The sequence below is a fragment of the Nestor notabilis genome, unplaced genomic scaffold, assembly GCF_000696875.1.
Source record: "Nestor notabilis isolate BGI_N333 unplaced genomic scaffold, ASM69687v1 scaffold14639, whole genome shotgun sequence".
NCBI classification, from domain to species: Eukaryota; Metazoa; Chordata; class Aves; order Psittaciformes; family Psittacidae; genus Nestor; species Nestor notabilis.
In genome coordinates this window covers 1-19,348 of record NW_009942495.1, presented here as the reverse complement: position 1 = coordinate 19,348, position 19,348 = coordinate 1, and positions in this window count along the sequence as shown.

The window sequence follows — 19,348 nt, the reverse complement described above, 5'->3', positions numbered from 1 at the left end:
TTCCTTGTCTGTTGCTTGATTTGTTCTCAAAGCTCAGCAATTGCGTGGTTTTTGGACAAACTCCGACTTTCATTGCATCCTCCACATTGTCCAACACATGGGTGACTGAGCCAGCAGCTTCCAGAGCTGCTGTTCACAGCCTTTTCTCCTCACAGAACTGCATTTGGGGCCATAGTCTTCCTCCAGTTGGCACTTCTAGGCTCAAGGACCCAGGAAGAGTCACAGAAACCTCATTGTGCAGAAACCTGCTCAGGAGCTAGGCTGAGTCTTCTCCATGAGCAGAAGGGAAGCAATGGATACTGCAGCTAGTCAAATGGATTCTTTGGGCATCTACAGCTTTTGTGTGGGTGACTTTTTTTTTTCCTTAATGCAAAAAAATAAATAAAACCACTTGAATCCAAATGGTCCATATGAGTCATGAAGAAAAAGTTCTTCCTCCCCCTGAGATAGTTTTCACCCTTTCACTACCAGAAGGCAGAATTAGGATTGTTCTGACTACATGGGAGGCATTTAGGGAAGTTCCTGATAACCTGTCTGGAGTCTTCATAACCCGCTCATACTTGGAGTATAGGAATTCTGTCCAAGTCTTGCCTTGTCATTGACTGTTGCTTTGAAAAAGGTATTCAGCACCTGTGCCTCAGCTTCCCAACTATGAAATGAGAATTGGAAGGGGAATCACTGCTGTCCTGTGCCACTGTGTTATTGTGTGGCTGAATTAGCCAGTGTTTGGGAATCGCTTTCAGGCAGAAAAGTGCTATCTTTTTAATAGCAAGGTTGCCCTTTTCCCCAGGAGTCCTATTCAGAACCTCTCAACCTTGACAATAAATTGAAATGGAAATCTTTTGAGTACTGTAATGAATACATTAATTTTTGAGGACTTTTTGAAAGGGTAAGCTTTTGCTCAGAAGGTCATTTTGAATATTTAGCAACACAACCTTAGCTAAAGCTTTTACTTCCATAATTATGATTTTTAATACCATTCTCTTAGTATTTAAAATTCAAAATAAGGAAATATCCTTTGGCTCAAGTCCAAAGTTTCCTCTGTTTTATTTTAATATTCTTCCAAAAGATAAGAGTCTAATTTCTCGTTCCCTGGTGCACTTTATAGTCATTTACACAAGTAAAATGCTATTATTCTTTCTTGGACTCATATACCAAAATGCAAATTACTCTATAAGACAAGCAAGCATCAAATTCAAGGACCCAGAGGATAAGGGCAAACGAACATCCTGCCGGGAACAAGTTGGAGAGTCAATGTAAAGGCTGTCACCTACTTTATGGACATAATCCGCATTCACACCCTCACTCTGGCAAAAGGAAGATGAGGTAAATACCTCACACTTACCACAGTATGAAAACATATGCATGACTGTAACTTCATTTCCAGTCTTATGGGTTCACATCTTCTCTGGGAGTCCATGTCCTCAGACTTAACCCACTGTGAATATAGTCTAAACATACAACTGTAGCTCAGGGTGTGCATTCTTGGTGTATGTGGTGTATGTGGCCTTGTCTATATAATAAATCAACTTGTGGCTGAGCATGGCTGGCTGTCAGTTTAGCAGGACTGGTGACTGAGCATGCTCCAGCTGCAAGCAGAGCCAAGGGCAGGCTCAAACCAGCCTTGAGCATCGTGTCCTCCCGTCCCCTTGCTGTCTGTCCTGGGCAGGCCTGAGGAGCTGGGCTGGAGGAATGGATTGCTGTCACCTAACCGGTGATTTGGGGCTGACCTAAACTTTTGCAGCATCTCCCCTCTGGTGCTGCTCTGGTTCAGCCTGTGCATTTCAGGAAAGTGGCAGGCTGCTGCCAGATCCAGTTCTGCTCTATCCTGTCCTTTGGGCAGGCAGCCTGTTGAGGCAGGGCTGTTGGTTGACAGGCAGCCTGTCTGGGCTTTATTTTCTTTTGAAAGCAGTCAATAAGCCCCCAGCCCTACGCTGTGTAGGGCTGTCAGAAAACATTAGCCTTACGGTCTCCTCCACATACTCCTTTTTCAACCTGGAGGAGGGGATGGATGTGAAGAAGCAATTTGGCATGATAATAAGAAACAGGCCAAGCTGCTTGCAAACCTGGCCTCTGAAAAAGACATAGGGAGAGAGAACAGAAAAGCAATTACAGCAGAAAGCCGGGTTACTCCTTACTCCAAATTAGTACAGCTGCTTAGTAAAACCCTGACAAACCTCTTTGTAGCTCAGCTGGTAGGTTTGCTGAAGGTGCTCTGCCACCACTGAAGCAGCAATTTCTAAATCTGGAAGAGACAACATTTCCACTCATTGAAATCCTCCCTGAAGTGGAATGGCCCTTTTCTGACCAGACGTTGAGACCCTCATCTGGATAAAACTCATTGCTAGAGATATGGAGAAAGTAGTCAAGGTTTGTAAAAGTATCCAGGTGCCCAAGTGGCTGTCAGAATTCCCAGGTAACATAGTTAAGTCACTAGCCATCTATATTTCTTCCTGAAGTTTGCTGAAATTATTGGAAGGTAACCAATAGCTTTCAGGGTCAGGCTTGTGAACCTCACTGGAGCACTGGCTGTGCTGTCTAGAAAGAATTAATATATGCATCATAAACGCACTTGGTCTCCTCTTGATGTATGTGCAAAGGAGTATTTTTGTTATGTGGCTCATTGCCAGTGTTCCTGAGAAAGTCACATATGTAATTTTTCCTCTGTAAGTTGATAAAATACTATAATTAAGGTTTGAAATATTTCTAAACCTCTTTTTGCAGTATTTAACCCTTATTTGTTAAGAAAAAGACAACATTTCCCTCGTTCCCCTGAAGTTCCAAACAAAGATCTTCTCTCACGGTCGCAATGACAGTGATAAATTATGAGGCACCGAAAGCTACGTGCCTCCTCTTTTTAGTGCACTCATATGAAAAGTTAGCTAAAGGGACTTGGTCAGTGAATTTCCTGACTCGCTTTGTGGTTTTCATTCCTGATTTTAATGTTATGTTAGAATAAACATTTCTTATTTAATGGTAAAGTCTCTGGATGATTTCTGGTCCCACTAGATTAATTCCAACTTCCTGTCCCATGATAGCTGATTTGGATATGCCAGATTATGTTCTGTCCATTCTGGCAGCTGCCCAGTTTAGCCAGTAATCTTGTCCAATTGCTGCTAGTCATGTCTATCTCTCAAAGAACAAATTAAAACATAACTTTCTCTTATGTCACTTAGGACCTTTTATCTCCCCCTCCCCCAACTGATAGCATTTCCCCCCCCCCCTTTCTTTATTGTGCTCACAAAGGCCACTAGATTTGAAACACTGAAAGTCAAAGTCAGAAAATCACCTACAGATCAGGCACAGCAAAGAGTGCAGCAGTTTTTAGATTGTCCTGCCCATCCATCTCCATCCTGGAGGGGGCCAATTTGTGAAATGAGAATTGGACATTCTCCATATCTGCTTCATCTGCTGAACTCGGGGACAGGGAACAAATCACTGGCTATTTCAGGGTCTAAGGATGCCAGAATGAAAACATGGACTTGAAAAAAAAAGTCAGATTTCAGCAAATTCAGGGAGCAATTAGGCAGAGTCTCTTGGGAAGAAATTCTGTGTGAAGAAGTGCAGAGAGCTGCTGGCTATATTGCAAGCAATTCAGCAGCTTGTCTCAGTGCAGACGAGCAATAGAGCTTACAGTAAACCCTATATAGCTGCATCAGGAGCACTTCATTACTTGAAATCCCCCAAAAAAGTCTTGCAAAGAGTAAAACCAAGGCAACAAGGCAACATAAACAGTTTTTCTGAATATATGAGGAGCAGGATCAAGGCAAAGGGAGTTCTAACCCCATTATTTAATGGACACAGAACAGATCAAACATGATGAAGAGGTGTTTGAAGTATTCAGTAGTTTTTTTGGTGAATCTTCATTAGGAAAGAAATCACCATGAAGTCATGTTCAAGTGGCTGAAAAAATGTACTGACTGGTTTGCTGTGGTCTCTTGTCAAATTGAGAAGGCATTCGAAGTTGGATTCCTTGGGGGAATTTTTTCCTTGGGACTATTTCTGTTCACTGTCTTCATTATCAGGGTGGATGATGGAAAGCAGGCATCAAGCTGGGAAGGAACTATAATGAGTTTGGAGGACATAATCAGAAAAAGAGTGATCTCGATGAGCTAGAGAAATGATCTGGACCCAGTGAGATGGAGTTATTTTGAGACAAGTTGGAAGTACCACACACAGAAATCAAATGCATAAAACCAGATTGCACAATAAGTGCTGAGACAGCAGCACTGAAGAACAGGAGCTGGGCTTTTGGCACACTGCAAACTGAGCAAGCCAATAATATGTTGGTGTTTTGGGAAAGGTGAATCTTCGGGTAGGAGGTGTTAGCAGGCAGACAGTATGAGAGCTACTTATGCCACTCCACCCAGCGCTGCTAAGATCCCACCTGGCAAAATGTGTCCAGATTTGGATATCATGTCAGAGACAATCTGGGCAAAGAAACAAAAAAAGGAAGTTTCAGAAGGCACAACATAAGTGGGACTTTGGTATTGTCTAGAAAGCAGATGACTGAGGGGAATCACAAACCTGTCAATACATAGAGGACTCTTTTTACTTTCCTTCCTGTCTCCTAGAAGTAGGATGAGAAATAATTGGCTTAATATATAGCAACATATCCTTGGATTAGGTGTAACAAAAGCCTGTAGGAGAACCATAAGCCCTCAGCATGAAGGTAGGAAAGATATAGCAGAATTGCATTCACTGGAAGTTTTGCAGAGCAGGTAAGAGGCTGTAGGGGATGGAGTCAAACACCTCACAAGATCCCTCTGATCTCCTTTCTCAAGCCAGGCTATGGGACTGGGGAGAGATTTTGGGAGGCTATATAGTCCATTCCTCCTCCCCAGGGCACAGTTTAACTGCAAAGCATTAGTGTGACTCAGGAAACAAGATACCTGTACTTAAAATAACCTCACAAAATAGGAAGTACTACTTTTCATTTCTGCTGTACCACAGTAGAGCCCCAAGCTCTGTCTGTCCCTGGCAGAGGTGGCAGTGCAACCCTGTGCTGTGCCTGCCCTGCAGTCTGGGAATAGGTGTCACAGGGTTATGTGCAATATGTTTTACACCATCAGATGCTTTGAAGGTCACTGCTTTGTTCACACTAATGTACCAGTGAGGAGTTATGTCCAAGGAGCCAGTGGAGGAAGAATCATGCTGGGATGAAACTGGGTTGAAGGTCAAGCTGTTTGCAGAGACAAAGTGGTGACTTCTCTGGCTTCCCAGCCTCCCTTCCCACAAGGCTGGACACCTAGGCTCTGAGATCAGAAAGAAGTTGTTTCGGGAAGAGGGCACAAACAACTCATCTGTTGATGGAGACAACCCCACTGTCTGACTGTAGCACCAGGGACAGTGTTTTATGCAGGAAAAGCCCGTGTGTTTTTTGTCAGGGAGGATGGTGAATGCAGAGGGCCAGAGTTTATGGGCTGTGAGATGTAAACTGTTAGCTCTTGGGGCTGGGGATTGTTCCCCAGTCCCTACAAACCCAGGCACAATCAGACCTCTGATCTTGCATGGAAGCACGAAAGCACTGGAGCAACCATGGCATGGGCACAGGGAGGCTCAGTGGGACAGCATGAACTCCTCTCCCCAGGAAGCTGGCCCCAGCCCTATGTCTCAGTTGCACCTTTATATCATGCTCTGTGTTTAAAAGGGAAATAAGTTTTGTCTGTCCTAAGGTACTGGGATGTATGTCATGCAACAATCAAGTATTCCTATAGGACCGGAGCTGCAGGGCTGCTCTCACTTTTTTTTGAGCTATGGAGGAGAAAGGAGTCCCAAGGAAACTCTCCCCACCTTGCTGGACTTGTTCCCTTAAAATAATCATTGCTTTTGGAGCCAGTTCTACTTTTCTCCCATGCTTGAAAAGCTGCTCCCCCAGCTTTGTGTACATGCACTGTCTGGCTTCTCTCCAAGTAATACTCAGTGAAGAAATGCCTGCTCCCGTACCTGCTGCAAACTATTTACATTTTGCTCTTTGGCAATAAACTCCACAGAGGAGGTCTGAGCAACAGTTGTTCTGAGCAGGAAGGGAGTCTGGATTCTGCAACAGCGTTTAAGCAGCCAGCCCTTATCATCATGACTATGAGAGAGCAGGGAGCTTGTTGATGCAAACTAGCATCAAGTGAACTGTGGTTGCCAGCAGAGTAGCTTCCCATGTGAAAACCCTGATTACCTTCTTCTTGATGAGTCCGTGACAAAGCCAAGTCAAGGACAGAGACTCTTCCATTTTTTTTTCCCCCCAAACCAACTGTTAATGGAATAAGTAATTCCACAGACCTGTCTTTCACATCTCACTCATTTTATATGCAGTCTAATTAATTCTGTCGGGGAAAATAATTGGCTCAGATCGGGTCAATCCAGCTGAAGTTCTAAATAACTTTGGTTGAGTGGTATTTATATTTCAGCAACTAGTCTTGGGTGAAGCACTCACATGCGCAGAATACTAAGCCTGTGCTAACTTGGCACAAAAATAGCGCTGTGGTCCATCAAGTGACATTAAGTCCCATCTATAAAAAGCCGTACAGCTGCCTCTGAAATGCGGCTATGTGGGGAGAACGGGAGGGGAGCAGACCAACCTGTGTCAGTGCCGAGTGGTGTGCAGCACAGACACACTACCTGTCAGCGGGAACGTGGAGTGAAATGCTTCTCAGCTGGGAAGAGTGGTAGGAATGACCCCATGGGGGCACAGCAGGAAACATGAGCTGGTGAGGAAAGATTTTGAGGATGCACCCATGTCAGGAGGGTGCAGAGGCGAGGCACAGCCAGTGGTGGAGAGGGACAAGGGTTACAGACAGGGCTGGAAGATCTGGTGTATGGCAGGAGACAGGGATGGGGGGGAATTGAGGCATCACAAGCAAATAAAAGGCTGGTGTAGCTGTAAGCTGTGACTGTCCTTCACCTGAGGAACATACCAGCTCAGAGAGGATGGGCCTGCATGCTGGCACAGAGATACTCTGACAGCTGAACTGCCATGGTCAACAAGTGAAAACCACCCTCTCACCAAAATGTGGGGTGGGGTGTTCCCGTCTGTGTTCTTTAAGGCAAAAGCATCTTCACTTCAGAAACACACAGATGGAAGGCAGGTGTTACTGTGCTGAAGGTCAAAGCTACAGTGAAGTATCTTTAGTTTTCTTCATCTTACAGTTTCTCTATAAACATTTGGGCCAGCACTTTTCTCCCCCTCCACCCAGCAAATTTTAGATCTGCAGCCAGATCCTCACTCTCCAACTCAGCCTTCATCTCCGCTTGCAACAGCATCAACCCACTCTCTTGGATCCTAGAAAAGGAAATTCATCTTTCCATCTGGTCCTCTTCATCTCCTTGTTGAATAGGTAGCATTTGCCTGAGATAGCTCACCCCGTACTAAAGAACAACATGTTTTTGTTCTGCACCAAGTGCCACAATAGACCTTCTTTCCTTAAGCAAATTGTATAAACTGGCTCTCCCACTGCAAACCTTCTGTACTAGCCTGTGTTGGCTGCTGGTCTCTCTGGGGGAAGCCTGGGTAAATGAGCAAGTGCGAAGAAGTGTCACAGCCTTCTGCACTTCCTTTCTCCCCAGTGCTAAAAATAACATCTCATTTGTAAATAAACTATCTCCTAGTCTATTTTTATAGTGCTTTTGAGACATGCTGGATTAACAAGTCCACATCCTGACTTCCTTTTCAACCACGTCCAGCTCACATCCAGCCTGGCCAGTAGTTGCGTTCGCTGTGTCAAATCACAGCATGCCATTGGTGTACTTCCATCCTGCTCTGGAGGATCCACCCTTGTGGAGGAGAGCATTTTTGTTCCAGCTGAGTTTCTGATTTCTCTCTGGGATCACCAACATGACATGCGCACTGGCAGCTTCTGATCATTGTAATGAGGACACCGGTCTGCAACAGCTCATATGCAGGTAGTAACTAGAAGGTGCAAAGCACTCAAGCAAGTATCACTGTCACACTCCCCTGCTTCATTTGGGACCAAAAGCTGCCTGCTGGATGACAGGATTTGCCTACACTGTCATGATACTCACTATCACAAAGGAGTCTTGTCTCCTTTCCCAGCTCTCCAAAGGAGCACACAGATGGGAATGTTTCTTCCAACCAGCTCCTCTGTTGTCTCTGTAGTTAAATCCCCAGAGAAGTCAACAGCCCTGAAATGACCTAACAAACAGAAATACAGGAGTGTGGGGGTGCTTAACATCCAGCCCATAAACTGCACACTGGGTCTGCCATTCTATAGCTCTTCGCAACGTACCTGAATGAGGTCGAGCTGTGAGACAGCATGGAGAAACCCTACTCAGAGCAGGTAGCTACTCCTTCTCATTGCTAACCTAAAGGAGAAAAGGAATCACTGCAAAGCTACTCAAGCTACTGGACTGTGACTGTGGCCACCACAGATAAAGAGGAGCTAGTCTTAATGCAGCCAATTTGTACACCATTAGCAATACAATCATGGCAGCTTAGAGCCCAGGGTGCTGTGTAAAAATGTGCCTGGAACCATAGCAGTTATTGCAGCCTAGACTACCATAGTTTCATCCTGACCTGTACCTGAGCCAGTGCTGTTGAAGCCTACCTGAGTGCATGTAAAGACGTTGGTAGTTAGCCTGTCTTGATCTGGGATGGGGCCTCTAGATCTGAGGAGGGATTGCAGTCTGTCCAGCTGCACCCCAGCATCCATCAGGTTTCCCAGAAGGATGCTGAAGTCAGCAGGTACCCTTAATGGGGTACTCTGAGTTTCCCATCAGCTCTGAGAACCTCTAAACCCAGAAAGGATCCTGGCTGTGTGAAATTCACTGCTGGGGAACAAATCAAATCAGAAACCTCTGATGGTGACACAGGATGGATCTATGCTGATGGGATGGCACAGAAATCCTGCTGCCTGCCTCGGAATCCTCCTCATCCCACTGGTCTGGACAGATGGAGCAAAGCTTACCTGTGATCAGCTCACCACTCACAGGTATGGTCCTAAAGTGGGACCAGCTGGATGAAATCCTGTAGCCTGTGTTATGAACAAGATCAGGCACCTTCTGCCTTTAAAACTGTGAGTCTAGGAAAATAACACAGCATTAAGTAGCACTCTGCCTTAGGAAATTTCCATGAGAGCGTTACCTACTTCTCACTTTACCTTGAAGTATTTTCCGCCCATTCCTCCCTGCCCTCTCTTAAAGATTTATTTGGTTTCCTCTCTCTCCAGGCTCAATCCAATTAAACAAAAAAAAAATTGCTTTATTCATGTGAGTGTTCTGTGAACTTTACTCAGGAAAAGTGCTGAATATACGGAAAGTAAAGAACAGGTTTCATGTGACTAGATGTTTTTCTGGGATTTTTTTCTTTCTTGCTCAGCAAAGCTCTTTTCCTCCTGAGTAAAGAAATGGCTGAAACCCCACACTACACTATACAGTCAAGTCAAACTTCAATAAAATAGCAAACCCATGAAATGCTATTTTATTGGTCACAGAATTCCGTTTCCATGTTGGGAGCGTTTCCATATAAGCGATTAACAGAATAGGGCGTTGATCTTCTGAATGTAAGAGGATTTTAAAATGGCAAAATTAATCTCTTGGAATATAGGAATGGTTAGACTTAGGATTGTCTGGGCAATATTCATTCCCATTTCCATATGTATTATTGTATCATCTTTCATTTCGTACCTATGTACTTGCATACTAATTTTTCCCTGGGAACCTCTCTTACATTCACTGTCCAAAATAAATTGTGATCTCATGATCAGCTATTTAATACTTTTCATCATTTCTCTTCATTATTCAGAGCGCGTCTCTTGCCTTATTTACAATCCATGATTCAAACTGTGCAGTGGAGGATATGGACGGCAATTTCCTGATTAACTTTCCTGCCTAACCTCTTGTGGTAGCATACAAGGGCTTCCCAAGTTTTAACAGATTTGTCTAGACGGCTTCTGTGTGAGGTGTACAGGGCTGCCTGGGGGCAGGGGTGTCAGAAAAGGACCTGGGAAACGGGAACAGTAAGAGCAAGCATTTGCAAGGCAGAGTGGTAAAGAGGGAGAAGTGAGACACAGATTAGTCATGGTACTGTGAGCAGAAGGACAACTAAGAGACTAAGGAAGGGCAAAAGTGTTTGTGGGTGAGCAGGGGCACTGGGTGTCCTATGAGGAGCTTGCCTGGCTGTGCCAGTGGTTTCTCTGCAGAGGGACACCAAGCACTCTGCAAGACAGCAAGGGTGCCCAGTCACTCCTGCACCCTTCATGAGTCCATTGATGCAGTCATGGACCACAGTGGCACCAGGCTGCCCTCTTCTCCCCCTTCCTATCTTTTCTCTTCTGCTAGTGGGATGTGGAAGATCACACTGACAGCGAGTGTTCTTCCTTCCACTGTCAGGGGCTTGACAGTCAGGCTGCTGCTCGGGCAGGATGTGCCGGGTATGAGGAGCCATCTGATGGGGCAGTTGTGCTGAAAGTCCCACGGGGAGGTGTCAATGAACACAAGGTGAAACTAAACGCAGCAATACTATTAATGAAACACTGCATCAGATTCACCCCCACAATCCATCACACTCCGTCTCACTGGCAGTCACAGCCCAGGCCAGGAGACAAGGGCTGAGTCTGACAGAAAAAATCATGGGATCACCTGAACAAGGGACTTCTCACTAGGACTAACCGCTGGGGTGAACATAGAGGCCCCTAGTAACATGGTTTAGTGGTGGACTTGGCAGTCCTGGGGTGATGGTTGGACATCATTATCTTAAAGGTCTTTCCCAACCTAGTTGATTCTATGATTCTGTGAAGAGCAGGAGTCACTTGCTGGTAGTTTCTAACATTCAGCTGAAATGGGCAAGTGGAGATTTTCCCCTTGCAGGAGAGCAAGCATGTGGCCCTGTGCACAGGTGCCCCTTCAGCTCTTCTCCTGAAATATCCATCCCTTCCTCCCCAAACCTAACTGTGTTTTTTTTCTGATGTATTTGTAGTTGTTCTACTCAAGGGTGCTTCAGATGGGAGGTGCCAGTGTGGGAACACCAAAGTGCTCAAAAAAGCAGGGTTGAACAGCAAGGTTTCTTGTTTTCACTGCTCACACCACTGATGATAGCATTGCATGCTTTGGAATCTTTAGGGGATATAACTCTGGGTTTGCCATTCCCCGGTGAGACCGCTTCTCAATTAAAAAGCAATCACATTTTCTTAAGAGGAAAGAAAAATGGCTGTAAGAACTAATATTAGCAGAGCCACACACGTGGATTACGGCTATAAATTGAATGTAATTGAATGTTCGGTATGGGAGGAAACTTTTGATGTGAATTTATGGATTAGGCAGTTGTGTTTGTCTTCTGGACAAGTAAGGTATATATGTGCCTGTATTTTAAGTGTGGTGCAAACAGTTGACCCTTTAAGTGATAAGAGAATGTGATTATTCCCGCTTTTCTGACTTTCTGGCCTTATTACTCTACTGCTATTCTGGACCTGGAGCCTGCAAATACATTAAGATTGAAACTTAGCCAGTAAGCTGTCAAACAACTGTATTTCAGCAAAACTTAAGTGTCATGCCTGGATGACTGTGTCCCAAAGCTGAGCTCCACACAACTGAAGTAACGTGGCAGAAAATAGCATATTGAACCATGCAAAGGTATGGATCAATGAAGTCATTAACAAAGTGACCTTCTGGATGGGGGAGACAATGCAGAGGGCCTGTGCTATGATGCCCAAGAGTCTTCTTTAAGAGCAGGCTATACAGTAATGACTGATAATGTGAAGAGGGGCAACATATTAAAGAGGCCCTTTATGGCAAGCCCCCTATAATTGAATTTCCAGGAACAAAAGAACTTTTTTCTTTCTCTCATGCCAAGGGTTGTTTGATCCCATATGTTGGCAATGTCAGCAGGCTGATTCAGGGAATGCAGCCCTATTGCTGCACTGGTCCCTTTTCTTCTCTTGCCCTGGGCACAGCTGCCCCTGCCCCAGGCTCGGGGCAGGAGCAGGCTGAGTCTTCCTTGGAGGGCAGGCAGAGAAAGGCAAACTGCAGGTTCCCAGAGAGGACCTGGCACTATGAACCTGTAAGTGAGGCTTTATCATCAAGCTGTAAACTGGCCCCCACCAACATCACCTGGCTGGCTCATGTCACGCATAATAAATTGAATGAGCACACAAAAATTTACTGACTTGAGCATCTCTGTCCCTGTTATGAATTTACTAAGTAGAGTGAGGTAGGAACCAAATACTCATGAAGCAAAGTAAATAAAATGCAATTAAAATATAATTTTCTCTAGATTCCTACAAGCCTTTGGGAGGACAAGAGGATCACAATGAATATTTGTTTTCCTATGGATTTCCAGTCATACTTTTGTTACCTCATATTACCTACACATACACAGTGCTTGTTTATTTCATTTCTTCCCCATTCCATAAAAAAGGGAAAATAAAGTGGGGGAAGTCCAATTACTGAAACTTAATTAAAACAATTTAGAAATGACTTCAGCAATTATCTAACAAGTGATCTTTTTGGTAACAGCTGTATGCAGGCAATTTATTAGTTAGTGAAGCCAATCCTGATTTTTAATATAAACAGACTAATTAATCAGCAGTTAACTCTTGTAATGACCAGCTCTGGCATTTAATTATTGCTGTTGTCATGAAGCATAATAGCCTATTTCCCAGGGTTATTATGCAAATTGTGAACAGTGACCACTCTGTGTGAGGTTTAAAGCACTTTCCATGATTATCTCTCGTTTTCACATTCTCATAACTCTTGGGAGCACACGCTTTTCCTGATGTGAAAAGTTTCATGCAGTTTTTCAGCTCAGTAGCAGATTTCTGGGAATACTGGTGTGAAATGCCCCAGTTCTTCCAGGTTTTAACCACTGGAAGGGAAAGGAGGAGGAAAACAATGTTTATTTTCCACATTATAAAACTGTCTATGCACATCTTTTTGAATGGGGCTGTAGAAAAAAGGACCAAGATCTTTAGCAGGCAGATGTTGGAGGTATTTATTTAAGTATTTAACTGAGTTTGGCAGTGAGGCCCTGTGCATCCAGCGAAGAGAGGCAGACCCCTGCAGAGGAGAGCTGAGAGCTCTCCACAGCTCAGCAGAAGGCAGAAGTCTAAGCGCAGGCAGATAAGAAAAAAAGCTCTATGTAAGACTAACAGGCGAAGGCAAGAAACCTCCTGGAGTCCCTGGAGCTCATGAACAGTGGACTAAGAGTGCTTGTGGTTAGAATAAAGGGAGAAGAAAAAAACCACAGAGATGACCTATTCCTCACCTTAACCTTGGCCTTTCAAAGGCTTCTGGACAACAACTTAGATAAGGGTAGTCCATTGAATAATAACACTTAAAAGGAGGCACTAATTAAGACATAAAAATATCTGAGTATGCATATCTAGAATATGTATCCGTGGATATGGCAAATACACATGGGCAGGTATGCATGTGTGCCTACAGCCAGCCTGTAAATCACCTCCCTGCCTCTCCTCCTGCTCACCCCCTGGGAATTGCTGCCCGTATGGTTACTGAACCAGCATAGACTGTGCGTGCACAGGTATCCCAGGGCCACCCCCTCTGCTCCCCCACTGCTACCCAGCCCTCAGCACATTACAGAGTTAAAGATTTTTTTACCAGATTTAATAAACCTGAAATGTCCAGCAACAGATGCCAAATCTGATCAGTCTCACTGGAGCTGACAATAAAGAGGTTCACATAAATGCAATGGGAAGGAAAGCAGACAGAGCAGAGGAGCTGTTAGAGAAGAGGCTAGCATGAAGCAATTGCAGGCAGCAGTCAGCAGGGCAGTTAAAAGCTAATAAAACCTTGATGTACAAACCATACTAATCAAAGAACAGGTCTCACACTCATACCTCCCATCTCCTCGGCCTTCACACAGCAGCTGGTGGGAATAGCTCGATTGGTTTTGTAGATAAACAGATCCCAAGTAAGCTGTACCTGAGCCCACTGAAGTGCAACAACCCTTCGAATCCCTAAAATGAAGCCATGAAATTCCACGAGTTTTTAAACTGCCAGCTCTTCCCAGCCTTGTAGTAGAGAAAAGGCTCAGGGCTGGCTTTGAAGGTCTGAGTCAGCACAGGGAAGGAAAGAAGGGAGGGAAGGAGGGAGAAAGGGAGGGAGGGAAAAGAGTGGTCTTTTTCTGGAGCCCATTTCTGGCCTGTAGACCACCCATGTTAATCTCATGAATGCAAAGGGAAAACAAGTAGAAGTTGCTGTAATGGACTTAGACTAGACATGAATCTGAATTTCTGCCTACCATAACCACCCCTGCTCTATTCTTAGGATGAAGGCACCCAGTCCTCCCTCCCCATCACACAAATCCTCCCACATCTGCAGCCCTCTGTGAGGTTAGCTCGCATATGGGGAAAAGGGAGATTGTTTTCTTAGAGGGCTCATTACAGAGGTTAGTCCTGGTCATGGCTAGGATTGAACTTGTTTTGAGAAATCTAGCACTGTTCCACCACTGGCGAAGGCAGAACAGGCAGTTTTAAAGCTCTTTAAACCCTGACCATTATTCTTGGCAATTAAACAGTTTTTTAGTGGCTCAGCATTCAGAGCTGGGGTGAACTCAGCTTCCACTTAATTCAAACACCAAACCCAGAAGGAAATAGAAGAGCAGCTTTGCTCTTGGCTGGAAATGCACCGTGGAGACAGTTGGTTTTGTCCTGGCTGCTCACACCGCAATAAAGCAACGTATGGCCTGACAGCATGGGTGTTTACTAGGCAGTGCTGCAAGCATGCATGGGTTGCAAACAGCTGCACACATGCCAGTAAGTGCTCTCTTTGCTGGGGAAGAATTGAAGGCCAGACCTTTCATCAGGGTCCATGTCTGCCCTCACACTGTTACTGGAGATGACAAGAGAGACTTTGCTGGCATCAGTGGTTTTCTGCAGGTTCACAGATTCAAAGGCAGCCTCATTCTGCAGTGGTAGAAAAAGGCTCCCGCAGTGATGGGTCAGACAGCTGAATGCTGCACCTCCCAAACATGAGGAAGCAGCTGTGTGGCCTCTGTGTGCCACTGTCCCTGGGGAGCAGAGAAGGTAGCCTGGTGTGCTTGAGTGGCTGAGCTGGGCACTGTCCTCCACAGGTACTTCTCAGTTGCCTCAAAGGTTTTACGACTCTGAAGTTTGTTTTCATGGCTGGGGAGAAAGGAAATGATTGCGTTATTTCTTGTTTGCTTACCACGGCGTGTCTCCAGGAGCAGAGATGCTCTTACAGCTCTTGACACCGACAGAGCAAACATTAGTCTGGTACAAAGCATCACATTTTTACTGAGCATCAGGGGGTACCACTCCCATCAGGTGCTGGCAGTACCAAGCGGTTTTGTAACTGATGTTCACATCTCCCATCAGAAAACACATGGAAGTAGGACAGGCATTTATTGCCTCCAATTTGGCATTGAACTGAAGGCACAGAACAAGCGTATTTTCCACACCAGGCTGGAGATGTAATAGGGAAGCCATCTAACAGGTGAAAAATGAAGTGGCCCCAGACACAGTCAGCTACTCCCTCCTGCCTGTCACAGCCTTCACCACTGCTCCCTGTTGTCTCTGTGTAATACAAACTGTGCTCATTTTGCAAGCTCACTGCAGGCCAAACGACTGTTAATCGCACTCGACTGTGCTTCTGTAATCATCTGCAGGCATTTGGCTTCTGTGCAGGGTATCTCCACACTGCAGCTGGAATAAAGCATTGAGGTAGGTGTCACAATACCCAAACTGCTTGTAATCCAGGGTGGGCTGCAAAATCTGATGCTGCAGAAGCACAAGCTTCACTGTGGGTTGTCAGTGTCTGCTGGTGGTCTGGGTACCTCCCTGTGCTTTCACAACTGACCACGACCAGCTCAGTCATGTCTGTATGCATCATGGTTACACCTCCTGGAAGTGGGATGAATGTGCCAGAGACAGCAAGCACTTGCAGGGGGACCATCTTTTTGACTCACGATAATGGGCCGAGTTGCTAGCAGGCCCCTTGGAGTTTGGCCAGGAGGGAGAGCTCCCTCCTCTGCTGTGGCCTCTTTGCCCAAGAGCTGATGCAGTGGGTCCTGTCTGCAGGATAAGCCCTGCAGATGGAGGTGTGGGCAGCTGCATGCTCTGGATGGGGAGACAGATGGGTAGCAAGCAGCTTGGTAATAAAAGACTTGTTCAATAAATGCACTGTGTTACATGTTCCTGAAGAACAGACACTTCTTTCCTTTTGCTCTGCCTTCTCTTTGTGGTCCAGTGTCACAGGCACGACTTACTGGCTCTGTGGTCCTGGAGGAGCCCTCTTCTTTCCATAGTGGACCACTTGCAGATGTGCCTCGCCACCACCAGGGATGTCTTTCCATGGTCCTAAAATTATTTAAATGGATTTCATTAGCAAACAAGGATCTCCTTTGAAAGAGTTTTTTTTTCTTTAACAGATGTTCCTCTTTATGGTTACCCTATCTTAATACTCTGGTCTTGTTTTTGTAGTATTTAACTGCAACCCAAGTGAGTTGCCCCTGCACTTGTTTCTTCTCCCAGTGTGCCATACCTCCTCTCATGGATATTGACCTACATTAAATGAAAACAGTCTTTTTTTTAACACCTAGTATCTGAAGTATTTGCTGTTTCGATTACATTAGCCCTTAGAAGGACCTCACTGTACTACCTACTGTATAATTAAATGGCTTGGGAACTTGTTCATTTTCAAAACCAAATGCATCCTTAGACCTAGACCTGAATAACTGATGAGCAAACTAATGTTTTGACTATGACTTGATTAGACCTTAACATTTGAAATAAATGAATCTGCTTTAGTGATGCTTACACATTTTTCCTGCCTACTCCTCAGTAGCCATGACACAGTGGGGCTTGATTAAAGGAACATGGATTTCAAAATCGTGTTCGTACACATGTTCACTTGATCTAAATTTGAAATGTTTAAATATGCCTGTCTGCTCTGCCTTCATGCTAATCAATCACAGAGGTGAACGAGTGCATTACCCATTAGCTAGCCAATTACGCAGCATAGCTCTCAAATTCTAAGTAAAATATTGGGCAAGATAGCTGTCCATCACATCTAAAAAACAGATTTGAGGAGTTAATGGTCTGTTTCCAGATATGTTATGAGCAAAAAATTTGTCTAAATATATAGAATCAGTTATTCACTGTGAACAATTCTCCCAGTTTTTCTCATTCAAAACACAAGATAGTTAAATATGTGCCATTATCCCCACTTTTCTAGATTCATGGATCTTAAGGCCAAGGGGGTAATTAAGATCATCTGGATTGACCTTTAGCTTAATACAGGCTAAAAACTGTCTCTGATTATATCTGCATGAAGACCATAATTTCTGCTTGAGCAACAGCACATCTTTTAAAAAGATGGCTAATTATGATTTGAAAACATCATGTGTTACAGAATCCGGTACAACCCTTTAAGCTGTTTGGATTATTACCCTTGTTGCTAACATTTTTGTCTTGTTTCTAAGCTGAACTTGTCCTGCTTCAGCTTTCAGCTATGAGATCTTACTACATCTTTATACCACCAGACTACAGATCCATCTGCCAACAGAAATCCCTTTCATAATGGTGTTTGTAAGTCAGGATCTAGTCACCTTTCATCTTCTCTTGAATAAGCTAGAAGCATTAAGCTTCACTAGTCTTTTACTGTACAGCCAGGCTGTCCCATCTTTGATTATTCTTTCAGCTTCCATCTGAATCTTTCCTGTTTTTTGCTTTTATGAAGCAGAAACAAAATATTCTTAGAATTGCCAAAAGCCATAGCTGGCAATTTCCTGCCTGGGGACTGCATCCAGCCTTGCATAGCTCCAAATTAGGCATTAACTCAGCAAAAGAGTGCACTGGGCAGAGAGATGAAACTTGCTGCTTGCTGGAGAACAGTGATGGTTGCTTGAGTGTTTCTATTGTATTCAAAGAAGCTGAAGTCCAAGTCAGTAACATAGAAAAACTCTGTAGTTTAAAAGCCCAGATTCATGAAGTTGAAAACCTTTAAAAGCCAAATCATCCTGGAGAAAAATTTAAAATGCAAGACATCACAGTAATACAATCAGTTTTGTTTCCCTGCATCTCAAAAAGGGTAAAGGAGAAGTAGAAAGGTTCAGAGCAGGACAAAAAGAGTGATCTCAGATACGGTGAAAATAATTTCATTCAAGGAGTGATTAAATAGACTAGACTTTGTCAGCTTGGAAAGGAGTTGATTGAGGAGGGAAGGCGACAGAATACAACTGAAAATGATGCAGAAAATGTGAATGGCAACGACTGAGTGCAGTGATGAGGAGGCTTTGAATGAAAGACAGAAGGAACAAAAAGAGACACTTCTTTATCCATCCTCTAATCAAACTCGGATGTTTCCTGTCATGTGGGCTGTGTGGCTGCTGAAAGTCCATGCAGATTCCAAAAGAGACTGGGCAAAGGAAGGGAAGAAAGATCCAGCAAGTGCTGCGGGATTCAAAGGTCCCCACCACCAACTCAGACCTCTCTGGGGGACACCTAGGGCCCAGGAGGGGTTGAAGGGGAGCCACTGGCTGTGTTTGTGCTGCTCAGTTGTTTGTGCTCCAGGCAAGCTGACCACTGCTGGAGGGTCACTAGATGGGCCTTTGTTCACACCCTGTCCAGCTGTTCTCATGGTCTTAAAATGGGAAGTGCCATTGGGAATTTTACACAATCACTTACTGCGTGCCCCAAAGCCACACAGCTGCCCAAGGAAGAGGAAAAAAGTTGTGCTGGTAAAAAGAACCAGGCTGGCTTGAAAGAGGCAAATGTAGCTGAATACAAATGCACACACATGCAGAGGGAAAAGAGATAGTAATGAATATAAATTAGAAGGGTGGGAAACCAGTAAATGTCTTAGTGAAGTTACAGGACACAAGGAAAGAACCTAAGGCAAGAGAGTGAATGGCAGTAAACCAAGATTTTTAGTATGCCTCTTAATACAATAAGTCTTAACAATGATACTAGTCTGTAAAAACGTGTTTTTAATGTAGAAATGGCAAATAGTTTCAATATATCTTGTTGTTCCAAGCATTTTTTTGAAAAGTCTGCATGAAGAATTCACCGAGGGCGAAGATGAAATCTGTTCCCTTCCAACAGTAACTTGGCAATATGCAAAGCAAGAGCTAATAAGCTGGCTGTTTTTAACCAGTAGATCTGGCTGCAGCAAGAGCTTTAAAGAGCTGGATGAGGAGATGTGTGGGCTATTAAAGTTGGTAAATCATGGGAATGCTAGAAATACTTGTTTGCCTGGAGAAACAGAAGATACAGATATTGGTAATTATAGGCATATCAACCTGACATAGACAGTGAGCCTGAGCAAAATAATGTGATTTCATTAGCAACAAGGCAAAAAAAGAACCATACCTAGCAGAAGAATCATAGAATAGTAGAATGGTTTGGATTGGAAAGGACCTTAA